Source organism: Carassius gibelio, chromosome B9 (assembly GCF_023724105.1).
Source record: "Carassius gibelio isolate Cgi1373 ecotype wild population from Czech Republic chromosome B9, carGib1.2-hapl.c, whole genome shotgun sequence".
Classification (NCBI taxonomy): Eukaryota; Metazoa; Chordata; class Actinopteri; order Cypriniformes; family Cyprinidae; genus Carassius; species Carassius gibelio.
The window spans coordinates 32327623-32348413 of NC_068404.1; the positions used below are offsets into that span (position 1 = coordinate 32327623).

At 37.4% G+C, this 20791-nt stretch overlaps 1 protein-coding gene and 1 long non-coding RNA gene across 31 annotated transcripts in view; both read left to right on the forward strand.

Annotated features, from left to right (window-relative positions):
• LOC127964937 (uncharacterized) overlaps positions 1-20791 on the forward strand; it is a 420295-nt gene that overhangs the window by 54726 nt on the left and 344778 nt on the right. The window lies entirely within an intron of this gene.
• Positions 1676-5200, forward strand: LOC127964960 (uncharacterized). Of its 2 annotated transcripts, none has more exons than XR_008155188.1 (6): positions 1676-1939; positions 2041-2106; positions 2544-2637; positions 2805-2902; positions 3963-4090; positions 4256-5200. It is a non-coding gene; the product is annotated as an uncharacterized LOC127964960 (long non-coding RNA). The 2 variants fall into 2 exon arrangements; XR_008155187.1 differs by having other exon boundaries at positions 2569-2637.

The window sequence follows — 20791 nt, forward strand, 5'->3', positions numbered from 1 at the left end:
TCACTCCTCTTATTATTTCTCTTTTACTAAAGCGATTTATTTTTAGATACGTGGTCTGAGTCTTTCATAGAGTTGTAGAGTTATTAGAGAAATAGAGTTATTTTTTACATTCTTTGATCGAAGTTTTCAGATCCCCAGATAGCAAACATATCCGGGCCTCATCTGGGCCAACTATGGCACATCTGGCTCAGTTCTGGCAGCGGCAGAGGTTATATGGGCCATCTCTGGCCCACACACATCAAGCCGGTTATAGTTTGAGTTGTGGCATGCTGTTTATGGGCCAGATCTGGCCCGTGTGCAACAAACCGGCTTTAGTTTGAGTCGTGGCTTGCTGTGTGTGGGCCAGATCTGGCCCGTGTGCGACAAACCGGCTTTATTTTGAGTTGTGGCTTGCTGTGTGTGGGCCAGATCTGGCCCGTGTGTGACAAACCGGTTTTAGGTTGAGTTCTGGCTTGTTGTATGTGGGCCAGATATGGCCTATACCAGGTGACCAGATGTGCCATTTTCTGAAGACACGTCCTGGCAGATCACCTTACTTTACCAGTCAGTGGTTCTAAAACTATTTTGAGAACTGGACGCCCATAATATTTCAGGACACGTAATATAAATACATACACACATTTATTTGACCTACACGGACCTGTTATGAAGCTGCAATGTTATTTGATTTTTTTACATTTTTGTACCATGTCCTCTGGTGTGACACCATGTCCTTTGAACTTTTTTGGAACCACTACAAATGTTTTATGCTTTGTTGTGCATTAATATGACACCCCTAAATTATATATATTTTTTTTATTAAAAAGTGCATGTTAAGCTACATAATCCTAGAATATTTTGCAAATGTGTCTTGCTTCCCACTAATGACAGGTTAGCTTGGAATAGCAAGGTCATTAATTGACAGAAAAGGCTGAAACGTCCTTTGGTGTGATAAAAAAAAAAAAAAAAAGTCCTCCATTGTGACACCTGTACTGTCACACCACAGGACAAAGTTTCTTTAAAAATAATTTTAAAGAATTAAATAATATTTGTTTAACTCCTTTTTTATATACTTTTAAATGCAATAATTACATTCATTAAATTAAGCTCTAATCATCATCATCAAAAAAAAAAAAAATGAATCTTTAGAATATATAAAAATTTCAATTTTTAATAAAAAAGTTACAAAAAATGAACTTTTTTCATGATATTCACATTTCTTCAAGATGCACCTTATACACACACGCACACGCACACACACACACACACACACACACACACACACACACACACACATATATATACATATATATATATATATATATATATATATATATATATATATATATATATATATATATACTCACACACTTACATACATATATGAGTGTTCGTAAAAACAACAATACAAAATCTTCAACTATAAAAGTGCCACTTTGTCCCACTATTATGTGCAGGCCTGGCATTTTGCACTGGGCTATAGAACTACAAAATGAATTTTAAATTAGCAATATCATAATTGAATGACATTTTGAATTATGTAGTGATCTAATTTTATCCACCAAGCAATTGTATGTGAATGTGTGAGACTTATGGTCATGGTTATAGGGAAATAACAAGAAGAGCAAAGTGCAGTAAACGGTAAAACTGTTTGCACTACAAACCAGTACACAGAAGTTTGCAACAGTACAGCTGTTTGTACAGCTAATATAGCTGGAATGACAACGAAAGCCAGACACATTAAATCTACAAATGGCCGCGCCCCCACTTACAGAAAAAAATTAAGGGGCATATGTTTATTCATATGTTTATTTATGTGACGTAAGCGTGTGACTTTTAATTCGTGACGTGCTTTCATGGGCGTGCGCGTGGACCGAATGGAGTTGCCATGGAAACGGAGCCCAACACTGCAAATATCACAAGGAAACACCCCGTTTCTCGCCGATTACACTGTTTTCAGGTGAGTTAAGTCCATAAAATCACACAAATATTACTTATAACTGTTGTTGGCACTTCTCTTACTTGTATTTGACTCGCTTCTGTTGTTTATTTACTTTATAGGAATGGTTTAATGTCTTCGAAAAAGTCCGTTAGCATTTCTACCGTTTTCAGACGACGTATGGTCAGGTAACATATTTTACTGTAATTCGATTCAATAAATGGAGCCGTGGTGAGCATAAGAGATTTTTTATAAAGGCATAAAATATCTTACAGTACCCAAACTCTTGAATGGTTGTGTAAATTACAGTTATGATGTTCCTCCCAGTTAAATTTTATTAAAAAGTATTAAATGTTACTCTGGCATATGCACCACTCTATTGTGGTCTTATTTATGAAAGTTTGGGCTTTTAATCAAATCTTCATCTGTAGATGATAGCTTTTGACTGTTTTGTTGGTAATCTTTCAATGGATGATTGGAAATTGCTTAACTTATTTAACCTTAACATTTACACTTTACTGTTTATCGATGACGTCACGTTATCAAGGAGCGCGAAAATTGGCAGAAAACTAAAGTTGTTTTAATCTTTTATGGTAAACATAAAACTGTTCTGCGATTTCAACAGTGACAAAATAATCCTTCTACAACAGAAGGGAGTGTCCAAGATTTTAATATTTCTGAAGGGAGCTGCTGACAGAGATCTAGGAAGCGCTGAAAAGGTTAAGTAACCTATACATTTTTTTCACAACATATATTGCAATGAATCTGTTATTTTATTTATTTATTTTTTGCATTTCACCTGCTCCAGCTTGTTTCCATCTAATAAACCTGGAACTGCAGACTAAATATTGTTGGCTGTGTGTCAAATTGCTTGTTTTGTTCCTAGATTCTCCAGTGCTGATGGCCTGCTGCATCCAGCAGAGTCGGAGTGAACCTACTGTAAGACAACATCTCCAAGATGCTATTGACCATAAGACTAGTACAGTAAGTCAAACCTCAAATATACAGTACACTAGTATTCAAAAGCTAGCTAACAATTTGTAATAATTATCTTCTGCTCACCTCTGTAGTAATTATTTGATTAAAATATGTAAAAAGAGTAATATTGTGAAATATTATTACAATTTAAAATAGCTGTTTTCTATGTGAATACATTATAAACTAATTTATTCCTATGATGTGCAGCTGTATTTTCAGCATCATTCCTACAGTCTTCAGTGTCACGTGGATCCCTCAGAAATGCTGATTTGCTGCTCAAGAAACTTATTATCAGCGTTGAAACAGTTGTGCTGCTTCATTTTTTTTTGTGGAAACCGTTAATTTTCAGGATTCACAGATGAATACAAAGTTCAAAAGACCTGCATTTATTTGAAACAGATGATTTTGAACAATTTGATGCATGTAACACTAACATTCAAATGTTTGGAGTCTATGTAACAACGAATTTCAGCACGTCTGTATTTTAACATTGATCATAATCAGAAATGTTTCTTGAGCAGTAAATCATCATATTAGAATGATTTCTGAAGATGTGTCACTGAAGACTGGAGTAATGATGCTGAAAATTCAGCTTTGATCAAATTAATAATTGACATTTTAACATAATATTCACATAGAAAAGAGTTGTTTTGAATTGTAATAGTCACAGTGTTACTATTTTACTGTAATTCGATTCAATAAATGGAGCCGTGGTGAGCATAAGAGATTTTTTATAAAGGCATAAAATATCTTACAGTACCCAAACTCTTGAATGGTTGTGTAAATTACAGTTATGATGTTCCTCCCAGTTAAATTTTATTAAAAAGTATTAAATGTTACTCTGGCATATGCAGTCCATTCTATAGAGAATTTGTCTGTTCCCCAAAAACAGACAACAAATAATGTTTATTAAGGGATCTAGAAAAATTATTTCAGTTTAAACCTACTAGATTAAAAATAGTACTCAATGTACTCCATTGATGAAATAGTAAAAAGGGCACATTGCCTGAAATGATATGAACAGCAGCTATGCTAATCTTCCTGTTTCTGCAAATGTCCATCCCAGGGTTATTAGAAACTGCACAGCACAGGACTTGCAGGACTTGTGAGGACTTCAGATGATACCAGTACTCAAAAGACCTTAGATGATGGCAACTATAGATGGACATACAAACTACCGCCACTGCAAAAAAGGTAAGGTTAATTTGAAAGAGCTGTGTCACAGTATCAAGGGCTCCCTTATCAGTTCTGCTTTCAGTACTGGAGAGTAAAAGATACATTATTTTTTGTTTGATGCTTTTTGTTTGATGTTTTTATTAGTACATATACGTTATCTTGCACATTTTATCTCCCCAACAGATTATAATTTGAAAGAAGTTTATAATGCATGTTCGCTACTCCCAATTCAGAAGACTGAATCAGCCTGTGTATCTGAATGTTTCTCATACTCACTCCTCTCTGCCGTGTCTGAATTTGGGATTTTCCTTAGCTGTCAGTTAAAAACGTAAAAATTAAAAGAAATAAACATTTGAAATATATCAGTCTGTGTGTAATGAATAAATATAATATACAAGTTTCACTTTTTGAATGGAATTAGTGAAATAAATCAACTTTTTGATGATACTCTAATTATATGACCAGCACCTGTATCATTGCTCTTTTGTTGATTTTGATTGCTTCCATTGTCCTCATTTGTAAGTTGCTTTGGATAAAAGTGTCTGCTAAATGTAAATGTAATGTTAATGTGTATTTAACTATATTTATAAATATTTATCTGTATTTTTTTATTTTGTAACAATGTAAATGTATTTGTTTTATATCTATACATGCAGTTGTATTCATGTATGTATATTTATTTGTCTAATTTTTATATTTTAATAAAGCAGTTTAGACTACATGAGTGTTTTCTTTATTCTGGATGAATTACATATTCTTTTGTGTCTAGAAAGGGTAAATATGGGCCATATCTAATCCAGAAGTCAGCCACAACTGGGACGGATCTGGGCCACATCTCAGAAATGGCGTGGTTGACATCTGGGCCAGGTGTTGCCCATGCCATTTGTGAGATGCGGCATGGATCTGGTACAGTTGTGGCTGACTTCTGTCAGACAAAACTGGGCCAGATCTGGCCCAGATGTCACCCACACCATTTCTGAGATGTGGCCCAGATCTGGTTCAGTTGTGGCTGACATATGTCAGCCAGACTCAGGTTGAGTCATCGCCGTCATTCCGCGCGGTATGTGGGCCAGAAGAATATGGGAGATGTGGGCCAGAACTGGGCCACATGTCATTTGCTATCTGGGTCGGCACTTCGGAGCCTGTTCGCGACTCGGTTGATTCAGATCGGCACTTCGGAGCATGGTCGCGACTCCGTTGATTCAGATCGGGACTTCGGAGCCTGTTCGCGACTCGGTTGATTCAGATCGGCACTTCGGAGCCTGTTCGCGACTCGCGACTCGGTTGATTCAGATCGGCACTTCGGAGCCTGTTCGCGACTCGGTTGATTCAGATCGGCACTTTGGAGCCTGTACTTCTAAAATCGATACTATTAGAGATAAAATTGCAACCATTCAGCCGTCAGCTACAGTATCACATCAGACAGTGCACTATAGACCCCCTGAGGAACAGTTCCACTCATTCTCTACTATAGGAGAGGAAGAATTGTATAAACTTGTTAAATCATCTAAACCTACAACATGTATGTTAGACCCTATACCATCTAAGCTCCTAAAAGAGGTGCTTCCAGAAGTTAATGGTCCTCTTTTGACTATTATTAATTCCTCATTGTCATTAGGATATGTCCCCAAAACTTTCAAACTGGCTGTTATTAAGCCTCTCATAAAAAAACCACAACTTGACCCCAAAGAACTAGTTAATTATAGACCAATCTCGAATCTCCCTTTTCTGCCCAAGATACTAGAAAAGGTGGTATCCTCACAATTATGTTCCTTCTTAGAGAAAAATGGTATATGTGAGGATTTCCAGTCAGGATTTAGCCGTATCATAGTACTGAGAGCTCTCCTTAGAGTTACAAATGATCTGCTCTTATCATCTGATCGTGGGTGTATCTCTCTATTAGTTTTATTGGATCTTAGTGCTGCGTTTGACACAATTGACCACAGCATTCTTTTGCATAGACTTGAACACTTTGTTGGCATCAGTGGAAGTGCACTAGCATGGTTTAAATCGTACTTATATGACCGCCATCAGTTCGTAGCAGTGAATGAAGATGTATCATATCGATCACAAGTGCAGTATGGAGTACCTCAAGGCTCAGTACTAGGGCCGCTACTCTTCACACTTTATATGTTACCCTTGGGAGATATCATCAGGAAACATGGTGTTAGCTTTCACTGTTATGCTGATGATACTCAGCTCTATAATTCTTCGCGGCCCAGTGAAACACACCAATTTGAAAAACTAATGGAATTCATAGTCGATATAAAAAATTGGATGACGAGTAATTTCTTACTGCTAAATTCAGAAAAAACAGAAGTGTTAATTATACGACCTAAAAACTCTGCTTGCAATAACCTAGAACACGGTCTAAGACTTGATGGTTGCTCTGTCAATTCTTTGTCATCAGTTAGGAACCTAGGTGTGCTATTTGATCGCAATCTTTCCTTAGAAAGCCACGTTTCTAGCGTTTGTAAAACTGCATTTTTCCATCTCAAAAATATATCTAAATTACGGCCTATCCTCTCAATGTCAAATGCAGAAATGTTAATCCATGCATTTATGACTTCAAGGTTAGATTGTTGTAATGCTTTATTGGGTGGTTGTTCTGCACGCTTAGTAAACAAACTACAGCTAGTCCACAATGCAGCAGCAAGAGTTCTTACAGGAACCAGGAAGTATGACCATATTAGCCCGGTCCTGTCATCGCTGCACTGGCTCCCTATCAAACATCCTATAGATTTTTAAATATTGCTTATTACTTATAAAGCCCTGAACGGTTTAGCACCTCAGTATTTGAATGACCTCCTTTTTACATTATACTCCTCTACGTCCGCTACGTTCTCAAAACTCAGGCAATTTGATAATACCTAGAATATCAAAATCAACTGCGGGTGGCAGGTCCTTTTCCTATTTGGCGCCTAAACTCTGGAATAACCTACCTAACATTGTTCGGGAGGCAGACACACTCTTGCAGTTTAAATCTAGATTGAAGACCCATCTCTTTAACCTGGCATACACATAACATACTAATATGCTTTTAATATCCAAATCCGTTAAAGGTTTTTTAGGCTGCATTAATAAGGTAAACCGGAACCGGAAACACTTCACATAACGTGTACCTTCTACATCATTAGAAGAATGGCATCTACGCTAATATTTGTCTGTTTCTCTCTTGTTCCGAGGTCACCGTGGCCACCAGATCCAGTCTGTATCCAGACCAGAGTGTCACTGCAGCCACCCGGATCCAGTACGAATCCAGACATGATGGTGGATCAGCACCTAGAAAGGACCTCTACTGCCCTGAAAGACAGCGGAGACCAGGACAACTAGAGCCCCATATACAGATCCCCTGTAAATACCTTGTCTCAGAGGACCACCAGGACAAGACCACAGGAAACAGATGATTCTTCTTCACAGTCTGACTTTGCTGCAGCCTGGTTTCGTCTGGTCAGAGGAGAACTGGCCCCCCAACTGAGCCTGGTTTCTCCCAAGGTTTTTTTCTCCATTCTGTCACCGATCGGGTTTTGGTTCCTTGCCGCTGTCGCCTCTGGCTTGCTTAGTTGGGGTCACTTTATCTACAGCGATATCATTGACTTGATTGCAAATAAATGCACAGACACTATTTAAACTGAACAGAGATGACATAACTGAATTCAATGGTGAACTGCCTTTAACTATCATTTTGCATTATTGAGACACTGTTTTCCAAATGAATGTTGCTCAGTGCTTTGACGCAATGTATTTGGTTTAAAGCACTATATAAATAAAGTTGATTGATTGATTGATAAGATGATAATGAAAAGAAAAGGTAATATTGCATATAAAATTATATTCAAGTATGAACTAACTTGCACAATACTGTAAATATTCTTACTCTACCCTAAATCAGTGAAAATGTTTGGCTCAGTTTACAGAAAGTGTACGTCACACATCCTTTCATTATGATGCAACATAGTTTTCTCAGATGAGTATTTAACATCTTTATTCTTGTGGGGATTAGTGTGTAAGTGCTATACACAAACAATCTGTTGATTCAGATCGGCACTTCGGAGCCTGTTCGCGACTCGCGACTCGGTTGATTCAGATCGGCACTTCGGAGCATGTTCGCGACTCCGTTGATTCAGATCGGCACTTCGGAGCCTGTTCGCGACTCGCTTGATTCAGATCGGCACTTCGGAGCCTGTTCGCGACTCGGTTGATTCAGATCGCCACTTCGGAGCATGTTCGCGACTCCGTTGATTCAGATCGGCACTTTGGAGCATTTTCGCGGCTCCGTTGATTCATATTGAGACTCTGGGGAATGTTTGTGATTTATTTATTTTTTTAAATTCAGATATGTACTTCGAAGCAAGAAGTGTTTGTCAAACAGTTTATTAGTGATAACTGAATATTTGGGCCTGAGGCTTTTTTTTCTAACCTGTCGCTTTGATTTTTAAATGATTTCAATGACAGGAAGTTGCATGTGTTTTGTTTTATGAATTGTGGATGGATTTATCAACTGAGAAATAAAGTTGAACAGAAATGATCATGAACTCTTAAAGATGATAATGAAAAGAAAAGGTAATATTGCATATAAAATTATTTCCAAGTATGAACTAACTTGCGCAATACTGTAAATAATCTTACTCTACCCTAAATCAGTGAAAATGTTTGGCTCAGTTTACAGAAAGTGTACGTCACACTTCCTTTCATTATGATGCAACATAGTTTTCTCAGATGAATATTTAACATCTTTATTCTTGTGGGGATTAGTGGATAAGTGCTATACACAAACACACACACACACCGGTCAGAGTTTGGGATCAGAATGATTTTTTATGTGTTGTTGTTGTTGTTGTTGTTTTTACAGGAGTTTACTCATCAAAACTGCATTTATTTGATCAGAAATACAGGAAAAAAGTGAAATATTATTATGAAGTAAAACAACTTTTTTATTTTAATATACATTAAAATCTATTTTATTTCTGTGATTTTCAGCATCATTCCTCCAGTCTTCAGTGTCACATGATCCTCACAAATCAGAATAATATGATGATTTATTATCAGAGTTGTGCTGCTGAAACTGTGATACTTCTTTCAGGATTCTTTGATGAATGAAATGTCAAAAAGAAGAGCATTTATTTAAAATAGAAGACTTTTCTAACAATAAACAATAGAGTTCAAAAGTTTATAACTCTTTTAGGATGTATTAAATTGATAAGAAGTGAAATCAAAGATTAGTATTGTTAGAAGAGATTTATATTTTGAATAAACGCTGTTCTTTAAAAAAAAAAGTATACATCGAAGAATCCGGAAAAAAGTATCACAGATTCCAAAATAATATTTGGCATCACAAATATTAATAATTCTTATAATAAATCATCATATTAGACTGATTTCTGAAGATCATGTGACACTGAAGACTGGAGGAATGATGCTGAAAATACAGCTGCACATCACAGAAATAAATTATATTTTAAAGGATATTAAAATATAAACCATTATTTTTTATATATTTTATTTTCATAATTTTGAATTATTACTAAATACAACTTTTTTTGTATCAAACAGTTCATTGAACAATAATACATGAAGTACCTGAAGCTGACAATGAAGTAGATGTATAATAATTAGCAAAGATTATTAATTTAGTGCTGTAAACGCGCGTGTGAGGGGCGGAGACGAGCCGCGGAGCTTCGGTGAGGACCAAACACAGCAGAACGGTAGGAAACTTCACTCCTCTTATTATTTCTCTTTTACTAAAGCGATTTATTTTTAGATACGTGGTCTGAGTCTTTCATAGAGTTGTAGAGTTATTAGAGAAATAGAGTTATTTTTTACATTCTTTGATCGAAGTTTTCAGATCGGCACTTCGGAGCCTGTTCGCGACTCGGTTGATTCAGATCGGCACTTCGGAGCATGGTCGCGACTCCGTTGATTCAGATCGGCACTTCGGAGCCTGTTCGCGACTCGGTTGATTCAGATCGGCACTTCGTAGCCTGTTCGCGACTCGGTTGATTCAGATCGGCACTTCGGAGCCTGTTCGCGACTCGGTTGATTCAGATCGGCACTTCGGAGCCTGTTCGCGACTCGCGACTCGCTTGATTCAGATCGCCACTTCGGAGCCTGTTCGCGACTCGGTTGATTCAGATCGGCACTTCCGGAGCATGTTCGCGACTCGGTTGATTCAGATCGGCACTTCGGAGCATGTTCGCGGCTCCGTTGATTCAGATTGAGACTCTGGGGACTGTTTGTGATTTATTTATTTTTTTAAATTCGGATATGTACTTCGAAGCAAGAAGTGTTTGTCAAACAGTTCATTAGTGATAACTGAATATTTGGGCCAGACGCTTTTTTTTTCTAACCTGTCGCTTTGATTTTTAAATGATTTCAATGACAGGAAGTTGCATGTATTGTGTTTTATGAATTGTGGATGGATTTATCAACTGACAAATAAAGTTGAACAGAAATGATCATGAACTCTTTAAGAGGTCAGCTAATTCTCAGCACATAGAGACTCTTTCACCTAGATATCACACTGTAGAGACTGTGTCTGTTCCCCGAACTAGAAAATACAAAAAACGTCCAAACCAAGTTAAGGTTAATAATTTAATTGAGGTTCAACAAATAAAAAAACAAATGCAATATGGATAAACAAATGATAAAGCTTGGCTTATTGAATATCAGATCCCTTTCTACGAAAACACTTTTTGTAAATAATATGATAACTGATCATAATATAGATGTGCTCTGTTTGACAGAAACCTGGCTAAAACCTGATGATTACATTATTTGAAATGAGTCCACCCCCCAAGATTACTGTTATAAACACGAGCCACGTCTAAAAGGCAAAGGTGGAGGTGTTGCTTCAATTTATAACAACGTTTTCAGGATTTCTCAGAGGGCAGGCTTCAAGTATAACTGGTTTGAAGTAATGGTGCTACATATAACATTATCCAGAGAAACAAATGTTAATGATAAATCCCCTGTTATGTTTGTACTGGCTACTGTACACAGGCCACCAGGCCACCATACAGACTTTATTAAAGAGTTTGCTGATTTTACATCCGAATTAGTTCTGGCTGCAGATAAAGTTTTAATAGTTGGTGATTTTAATATCCATGTCGATAATGAAAAAGATGCATTGGGATCAGCATTTATAGACATTCTGAACTCTATTGGTGTTAGACAACATGTTTCAGGACCTACTCATTGTCGAAATCATACTCTAGATTTAATACTGTCACATGGAATTGATGTTGATAGTGTTGAAATTATTCAGCCAAGTGATGATATCTCAGATCATTATTTAGTTCTGTGCAAACTTCATATAGCCAAAATTGTAAATTCTACTTCTTGTTACAAGTATCGAAGAACCATCACTTCTACCGCAAAAGACTGCTTTTTTAAGTTATCTTCCTGATGTATCCAAATTCCTTAGCATATCCAAAACCTCAGAACAACTTGATGATGTAACAGAAACTATGGACTCTCTCTTTTCTAGCACTTTAAATACAGTTGCTCCTTTACGCTTAAGGAAGGTTAAGGAAAACAGTTTGACACCATGGTAGAGCAGCCCGAAAAATGGAGCGCAGCTGGAGGAAAACAAAACTAGAGGTATTTCGTATTGCTTGGCGGGAAAGTAACATATCCTACAGAAAAGCATTAAAAACTGCTAGATCTGATTACTTTTCTTCTCTTTTAGAAGAAAACAAACATAACCCCAGGTATTTATTCAATACAGTGGCTAAATTAATTAAAAATAAAGCCTCAACAAGTGTTGACATTTCCCAACACCACAGCAGTAATGACTTTATGAACTACTTTACTTCTAAAATCGATACTATTAGAGATAAAATTGCAACCATTCAGCCGTCAGCTACAGTATCACATCAGACAGTGCACTATAGACCCCCTGAGGAACAGTTCCACTCATTCTCTACTATAGGAGAGGAAGAATTGTATAAACTTGTTAAATCATCTAAACCTACAACATGTATGTTAGACCCTATACCATCTAAGCTCCTAAAAGAGGTGCTTCCAGAAGTTAATGGTCCTCTTTTGACTATTATTAATTCCTAATTGTCATTAGGATATGTCCCCAAAACTTTCAAACTGGCTGTTATTAAGCCTCTCATAAAAAAACCACAACTTGACCCCAAAGAACTAGTTAATTATAGACCAATCTCGAATCTCCCTTTTCTGCCCAAGATACTAGAAAAGGTGGTATCCTCACAATTATGTTCCTTCTTAGAGAAAAATGGTATATGTGAGGATTTCCAGTCAGGATTTAGCCGTATCATAGTACTGAGACTGCTCTCCTTAGAGTTACAAATGATCTGCTCTTATCATCTGATCGTGGGTGTATCTCTCTATTAGTTTTATTGGATCTTAGTGCTGCGTTTGACACAATTGACCACAGCATTCTTTTGCATAGACTTGAACACTTTGTTGGCATCAGTGGAAGTGCACTAGCATGGTTTAAATCGTACTTATATGACCGCCATCAGTTCGTAGCAGTGAATGAAGATGTATCATATCGATCACAAGTGCAGTATGGAGTACCTCAAGGCTCAGTACTAGGGCCGCTACTCTTCACACTTTATATGTTACCCTTGGGAGATATCATCAGGAAACATGGTGTTAGCTTTCACTGTTATGCTGATGATACTCAGCTCTATAATTCTTCGCGGCCCAGTGAAACACACCAATTTGAAAAACTAATGGAATTCATAGTCGATATAAAAAATTGGATGACGAGTAATTTCTTACTGCTAAATTCAGAAAAAACAGAAGTGTTAATTATACGACCTAAAAACTCTGCTTGCAATAACCTAGAACACGGTCTAAGACTTGATGGTTGCTCTGTCAATTCTTTGTCATCAGTTAGGAACCTAGGTGTGCTATTTGATCGCAATCTTTCCTTAGAAAGCCACGTTTCTAGCGTTTGTAAAACTGCATTTTTCCATCTCAAAAATATATCTAAATTATGGCCTATCCTCTCAATGTCAAATGCAGAAATGTTAATCCATGCATTTATGACTTCAAGGTTAGATTGTTGTAATGCTTTATTGGGTGGTTGTTCTGCACGCTTAGTAAACAAACTACAGCTAGTCCACAATGCAGCAGCAAGAGTTCTTACAGGAACCAGGAAGTATGACCATATTAGCCCGGTCCTGTCATCGCTGCACTGGCTCCCTATCAAACATCCTATAGATTTTTAAATATTGCTTATTACTTATAAAGCCCTGAACGGTTTAGCACCTCAGTATTTGAATGACCTCCTTTTTACATTATACTCCTCTACGTCCGCTACGTTCTCAAAACTCAGGCAATTTGATAATACCTAGAATATCAAAATCAACTGCGGGTGGCAGGTCCTTTTCCTATTTGGCGCCTAAACTCTGGAATAACCTACCTAACATTGTTCGGGAGGCAGACACACTCTTGCAGTTTAAATCTAGATTGAAGACCCATCTCTTTAACCTGGCATACACATAACATACTAATATGCTTTTAATATCCAAATCCGTTAAAGGTTTTTTAGGCTGCATTAATAAGGTAAACCGGAACCGGAAACACTTCACATAACGTGTACCTTCTACATCATTAGAAGAATGGCATCTACGCTAATATTTGTCTGTTTCTCTCTTGTTCCGAGGTCACCGTGGCCACCAGATCCAGTCTGTATCCAGACCAGAGTGTCACTGCAGCCACCCGGATCCAGTACGAATCCAGACATGATGGTGGATCAGCACCTAGAAAGGACCTCTACTGCCCTGAAAGACAGCGGAGACCAGGACAACTAGAGCCCCATATACAGATCCCCTGTAAATACCTTGTCTCAGAGGACCACCAGGACAAGACCACAGGAAACAGATGATTCTTCTTCACAATCTGACTTTGCTGCAGCCTGGTTTCGTCTGGTCAGAGGAGAACTGGCCCCCCAACTGAGCCTGGTTTCTCCCAAGGTTTTTTTCTCCATTCTGTCACCGATCGGGTTTTGGTTCCTTGCCGCTGTCGCCTCTGGCTTGCTTAGTTGGGGTCACTTTATCTACAGCGATATCATTGACTTGATTGCAAATAAATGCACAGACACTATTTAAACTGAACAGAGATGACATAACTGAATTCAATGGTGAACTGCCTTTAACTATCATTTTGCATTATTGAGACACTGTTTTCCAAATGAATGTTGCTCAGTGCTTTGACGCAATGTATTTGGTTTAAAGCACTATATAAATAAAGTTGATTGATTGATTGATAAGATGATAATGAAAAGAAAAGGTAATATTGCATATAAAATTATATTCAAGTATGAACTAACTTGCACAATACTGTAAATATTCTTACTCTACCCTAAATCAGTGAAAATGTTTGGCTCAGTTTACAGAAAGTGTACGTCACACATCCTTTCATTATGATGCAACATAGTTTTCTCAGATGAGTATTTAACATCTTTATTCTTGTGGGGATTAGTGTGTAAGTGCTATACACAAACAATCTGTTGATTCAGATCGGCACTTCGGAGCCTGTTCGCGACTCGCGACTCGGTTGATTCAGATCGGCACTTCGGAGCATGTTCGCGACTCCGTTGATTCAGATCGGCACTTCGGAGCCTGTTCGCGACTCGCTTGATTCAGATTGGCACTTCGGAGCCTGTTCGCGACTCGGTTGATTCAGATCGCCACTTCGGAGCATGTTCGCGACTCCGTTGATTCAGATCGGCACTTTGGAGCATTTTCGCGGCTCCGTTGATTCATATTGAGACTCTGGGGAATGTTTGTGATTTATTTATTTTTTTAAATTCAGATATGTACTTCGAAGCAAGAAGTGTTTGTCAAACAGTTTATTAGTGATAACTGAATATTTGGGCCTGAGGCTTTTTTTTCTAACCTGTCGCTTTGATTTTTAAATGATTTCAATGACAGGAAGTTGCATGTGTTTTGTTTTATGAATTGTGGATGGATTTATCAACTGAGAAATAAAGTTGAACAGAAATGATCATGAACTCTTAAAGATGATAATGAAAAGAAAAGGTAATATTGCATATAAAATTATTTCCAAGTATGAACTAACTTGCGCAATACTGTAAATAATCTTACTCTACCCTAAATCAGTGAAAATGTTTGGCTCAGTTTACAGAAAGTGTACGTCACACTTCCTTTCATTATGATGCAACATAGTTTTCTCAGATGAATATTTAACATCTTTATTCTTGTGGGGATTAGTGGATAAGTGCTATACACAAACACACACACACACCGGTCAGAGTTTGGGATCAGAATGATTTTTTATGTGTTGTTGTTGTTGTTGTTGTTTTTACAGGAGTTTACTCATCAAAACTGCATTTATTTGATCAGAAATACAGGAAAAAAGTGAAATATTATTATGAAGTAAAACAACTTTTTTATTTTAATATACATTAAAATCTATTTTATTTCTGTGATTTTCAGCATCATTCCTCCAGTCTTCAGTGTCACATGATCCTCACAAATCAGAATAATATGATGATTTATTATCAGAGTTGTGCTGCTGAAACTGTGATACTTCTTTCAGGATTCTTTGATGAATGAAATGTCAAAAAGAAGAGCATTTATTTAAAATAGAAGACTTTTCTAACAATAAACAATAGAGTTCAAAAGTTTATAACTCTTTTAGGATGTATTAAATTGATAAGAAGTGAAATCAAAGATTAGTATTGTTAGAAGAGATTTATATTTTGAATAAACGCTGTTCTTTAAAAAAAAAAGTATACATCGAAGAATCCGGAAAAAAGTATCACAGATTCCAAAATAATATTTGGCATCACAAATATTAATAATTCTTATAATAAATCATCATATTAGACTGATTTCTGAAGATCATGTGACACTGAAGACTGGAGGAATGATGCTGAAAATACAGCTGCACATCACAGAAATAAATTATATTTTAAAGGATATTAAAATATAAACCATTATTTTTTATATATTTTAGTTTCATAATTTTGAATTATTACTAAATACAACTTTTTTTGTATCAAACAGTTCATTGAACAATAATACATGAAGTACCTGAAGCTGACAATGAAGTAGATGTATAATAATTAGCAAAGATTATTAATTTAGTGCTGTAAACGCGCGTGTGAGGGGCGGAGACGAGCCGCGGAGCTTCGGTGAGGACCAAACACAGCAGAACGGTAGGAAACTTCACTCCTCTTATTATTTCTCTTTTACTAAAGCGATTTATTTTTAGATACGTGGTCTGAGTCTTTCATAGAGTTGTAGAGTTATTAGAGAAATAGAGTTATTTTTTACATTCTTTGATCGAAGTTTTCAGATCGGCACTTCGGAGCCTGTTCGCGACTCGGTTGATTCAGATCGGCACTTCGGAGCATGGTCGCGACTCCGTTGATTCAGATCGGCACTTCGGAGCCTGTTCGCGACTCGGTTGATTCAGATCGGCACTTCGGAGCCTGTTCGCGACTCGGTTGATTCAGATCGGCACTTCGGAGCCTGTTCGCGACTCGGTTGATTCAGATCGGCACTTCGGAGCCTGTTCGCGACTCGCGACTCGCTTGATTCAGATCGCCACTTCGGAGCCTGTTCGCGACTCGGTTGATTCAGATCGGCACTTCCGGAGCATGTTCGCGACTCGGTTGATTCAGATCGGCACTTCGGAGCATGTTCGCGGCTCCGTTGATTCAGATTGAGACTCTGGGGACTGTTTGTGATTTATTTATTTTTTTAAATTCGGATATGTACTTCGAAGCAAGAAGTGTTTGTCAAACAGTTCATTAGTGATAACTGAATATTTGGGCCAGACGCTTTTTTTTTCTAACCTGTCGCTTTGATTTTTAAATGATTTCAATGACAGGAAGTTGCATGTATTGTGTTTTATGAATTGTGGATGGATTTATCAACTGACAAATAAAGTTGAACAGAAATGATCATGAACTCTTTAAGAGGTCAGCTAATTCTCAGCACATAGAGACTCTTTCACCTAGATATCACACTGTAGAGACTGTGTCTGTTCCCCGAACTAGAAAATACAAAAAACGTCCAAACCAAGTTAAGGTTAATAATTTAATTGAGGTTCAACAAATAAAAAAACAAATGCAATATGGATAAACAAATGATAAAGCTTGGCTTATTGAATATCAGATCCCTTTCTACGAAAACACTTTTTGTAAATAATATGATAACTGATCATAATATAGATGTGCTCTGTTTGACAGAAACCTGGCTAAAACCTGATGATTACATTATTTGAAATGAGTCCACCCCCCAAGATTACTGTTATAAACACGAGCCACGTCTAAAAGGCAAAGGTGGAGGTGTTGCTTCAATTTATAACAACGTTTTCAGGATTTCTCAGAGGGCAGGCTTCAAGTATAACTGGTTTGAAGTAATGGTGCTACATATAACATTATCCAGAGAAACAAATGTTAATGATAAATCCCCTGTTATGTTTGTACTGGCTACTGTACACAGGCCACCAGGCCACCATACAGACTTTATTAAAGAGTTTGCTGATTTTACATCCGAATTAGTTCTGGCTGCAGATAAAGTTTTAATAGTTGGTGATTTTAATATCCATGTCGATAATGAAAAAGATGCATTGGGATCAGCATTTATAGACATTCTGAACTCTATTGGTGTTAGACAACATGTTTCAGGACCTACTCATTGTCGAAATCATACTCTAGATTTAATACTGTCACATGGAATTGATGTTGATAGTGTTGAAATTATTCAGCCAAGTGATGATATCTCAGATCATTATTTAGTTCTGTGCAAACTTCATATAGCCAAAATTGTAAATTCTACTTCTTGTTACAAGTATCGAAGAACCATCACTTCTACCGCAAAAGACTGCTTTTTTAAGTTATCTTCCTGATGTATCCAAATTCCTTAGCATATCCAAAACCTCAGAACAACTTGATGATGTAACAGAAACTATGGACTCTCTCTTTTCTAGCACTTTAAATACAGTTGCTCCTTTACGCTTAAGGAAGGTTAAGGAAAACAGTTTGACACCATGGTAGAGCAGCCCGAAAAATGGAGCGCAGCTGGAGGAAAACAAAACTAGAGGTATTTCGTATTGCTTGGCGGGAAAGTAACATATCCTACAGAAAAGCATTAAAAACTGCTAGATCTGATTACTTTTCTTCTCTTTTAGAAGAAAACAAACATAACCCCAGGTATTTATTCAATACAGTGGCTAAATTAATTAAAAATAAAGCCTCAACAAGTGTTGACATTTCCCAACACCACAGCAGTAATGACTTTATGAACTACTTTACTTCTAAAATCGATACTATTAGAGATAAAATTGCAACCATTCAGCCGTCAGCTACAGTATCACATCAGACAGTGCACTATAGACCCCCTGAGGAACAGTTCCACTCATTCTCTACTATAGGAGAGGAAGAATTGTATAAACTTGTTAAATCATCTAAACCTACAACATGTATGTTAGACCCTATACCATCTAAGCTCCTAAAAGAGGTGCTTCCAGAAGTTAATGGTCCTCTTTTGACTATTATTAATTCCTAATTGTCATTAGGATATGTCCCCAAAACTTTCAAACTGGCTGTTATTAAGCCTCTCATAAAAAAACCACAACTTGACCCCAAAGAACTAGTTAATTATAGACCAATCTCGAATCTCCCTTTTCTGCCCAAGATACTAGAAAAGGTGGTATCCTCACAATTATGTTCCTTCTTAGAGAAAAATGGTATATGTGAGGATTTCCAGTCAGGATTTAGCCGTATCATAGTACTGAGACTGCTCTCCTTAGAGTTACAAATGATCTGCTCTTATCATCTGATCGTGGGTGTATCTCTCTATTAGTTTTATTGGATCTTAGTGCTGCGTTTGACACAATTGACCACAGCATTCTTTTGCATAGACTTGAACACTTTGTTGGCATCAGTGGAAGTGCACTAGCATGGTTTAAATCGTACTTATATGACCGCCATCAGTTCGTAGCAGTGAATGAAGATGTATCATATCGATCACAAGTGCAGTATGGAGTACCTCAAGGCTCAGTACTAGGGCCGCTACTCTTCACACTTTATATGTTACCCTTGGGAGATATCATCAGGAAACATGGTGTTAGCTTTCACTGTTATGCTGATGATACTCAGCTCTATAATTCTTCGCGGCCCAGTGAAACACACCAATTTGAAAAACTAATGGAATTCATAGTCGATATAAAAAATTGGATGACGAGTAATTTCTTACTGCTAAATTCAGAAAAAACAGAAGTGTTAATTATACGACCTAAAAACTCTGCTTGCAATAACCTAGAACACGGTCTAAGACTTGATGGTTGCTCTGTCAATTCTTTGTCATCAGTTAGGAACCTAGGTGTGCTATTTGATCGCAATCTTTCCTTAGAAAGCCACGTTTCTAGCGTTTGTAAAACTGCATTTTTCCATCTCAAAAATATATCTAAATTATGGCCTATCCTCTCAATGTCAAATGCAGAAATGTTAATCCATGCATTTATGACTTCAAGGTTAGATTGTTGTAATGCTTTATTGGGTGGTTGTTCTGCACGCTTAGTAAACAAACTACAGCTAGTCCACAATGCAGCAGCAAGAGTTCTTACAGGAACCAGGAAGTATGACCATATTAGCCCGGTCCTGTCATCGCTGCACTGGCTCCCTATCAAACATCCTATAGATTTTTAAATATTGCTTATTACTTATAAAGCCCTGAACGGTTTAGCACCTCAGTATTTGAATGACCTCCTTTTTACATTATACTCCTCTACGTCCGCTACGTTCTCAAAACTCAGGCAATTTGATAATACCTAGAATATCAAAATCAACTGCGGGTGGCAGGTCCTTTTCCTATTTGGCGCCTAAACTCTGGAATAACCTACCTAACATTGTTCGGGAGGCAGACACACTCTTGCAGTTTAAATCTAGATTGAAGACCCATCTCTTTAACCTGGCATACACATAACATACTAATATGCTTTTAATATCCAAATCCGTTAAAGGTTTTTTAGGCTGCATTAATAAGGTAAACCGGAACCGGAAACACTTCACATAACGTGTACCTTCTACATCATTAGAAGAATGGCATCTACGCTAATATTTGTCTGTTTCTCTCTTGTTCCGAGGTCACCGTGGCCACCAGATCCAGTCTGTATCCAGACCAGAGTGTCACTGCAGCCACCCGGATCCAGTACGAATCCAGACATGATGGTGGATCAGCACCTAGAAAGGACCTCTACTGCCCTGAAAGACAGCGGAGACCAGGACAACTAGAGCCCCATATACAGATCCCCTGTAAATACCTTGTCTCAGAGGACCACCAGGACAAGACCACAGGAAACAGATGATTCTTCTTCACAATCTGACTTTGCTGCAGCCTGGTTTCGTCTGGTCAGAGGAGAACTGGCCCCCCAACTGAGCCTGGTTTCTCCCAAGGTTTTTTTCTCCATTCTGTCACCGATCGGGTTTTGGTTCCTTGCCGCTGTCGCCTCTGGCTTGCTTAGTTGGGGTCACTTTATCTACAGCGATATCATTGACTTGATTGCAAATAAATGCACAGACACTATTTAAACTGAACAGAGATGACATAACTGAATTCAATGGTGAACTGCCTTTAACTATCATTTTGCATTATTGAGACACTGTTTTCCAAATGAATGTTGCTCAGTGCTTTGACGCAATGTATTTGGTTTAAAGCACTATATAAATAAAGTTGATTGATTGATTGATAAGATGATAATGAA